We start from the raw sequence: 703 nt of genomic DNA on the forward strand, positions 1-703 counted from the left end.
TGCTTAGCTCGGTTCAGTTTGGTTTGTAAGCCTAATCTTTAACAAAATTTACTATTCGTGAATGCAAAAGTGACAGAATTCGGTTTGCTGTGGTAAATTTATTTGTACGAGAAAGTGGCTGGCCACAGCACTGAGAAGGAAAGTAACAAACCTACGAAAATTTTCGTTCGCTTCTTTGCCTGTGCACCATAAAATTAATCCCATAAATCGTTACGCTGCAAACTCAAACAGTAATTAATTCCCCAAAAGTAGAGTCGACTAGCAAGCACGCACATACTTACAAGTGTGTACTTATACTCACTGTCAGGGGAGAGTGTGTGACACTTACCTATTCCTTATATACGGTACCTGAGATAAAGCGCACACACTTATTGTATGTGTGGACTATGGTTGGTACGTACACACGTTTGTTTATGTGTGTACTATGGGAATTAAGCACACTCTTGAATGTGTGTACTGAGTACAATGTTGGTTTTGCAGTTGTATTTAACAACAGGGAAAAGAGCCCCTGATAGTAAACGTTTCCCCGCTTCTCGCCCAAACGCTGTAAGCCAGATCCGCCCCAGTGCAGGACGGCGATGACGACGCCTCGGCGCATCGGTGCGACTGGTAGATGGGTCATGCGCTCCGGGGGAGATATGAACAGCGCCTTCTCGGAACAGTTTGTCCGCCTCTACGTGTGTGTGTGTGTGTGTGTGTGTGT

The sequence above is a fragment of the Frankliniella occidentalis genome, unplaced genomic scaffold (genome assembly GCF_000697945.3).
Source record: "Frankliniella occidentalis isolate FOCC.00 unplaced genomic scaffold, Focc_3.1 Scaffold118, whole genome shotgun sequence".
Lineage (NCBI taxonomy): Eukaryota > Metazoa > Arthropoda > Insecta > Thysanoptera > Thripidae > Frankliniella > Frankliniella occidentalis.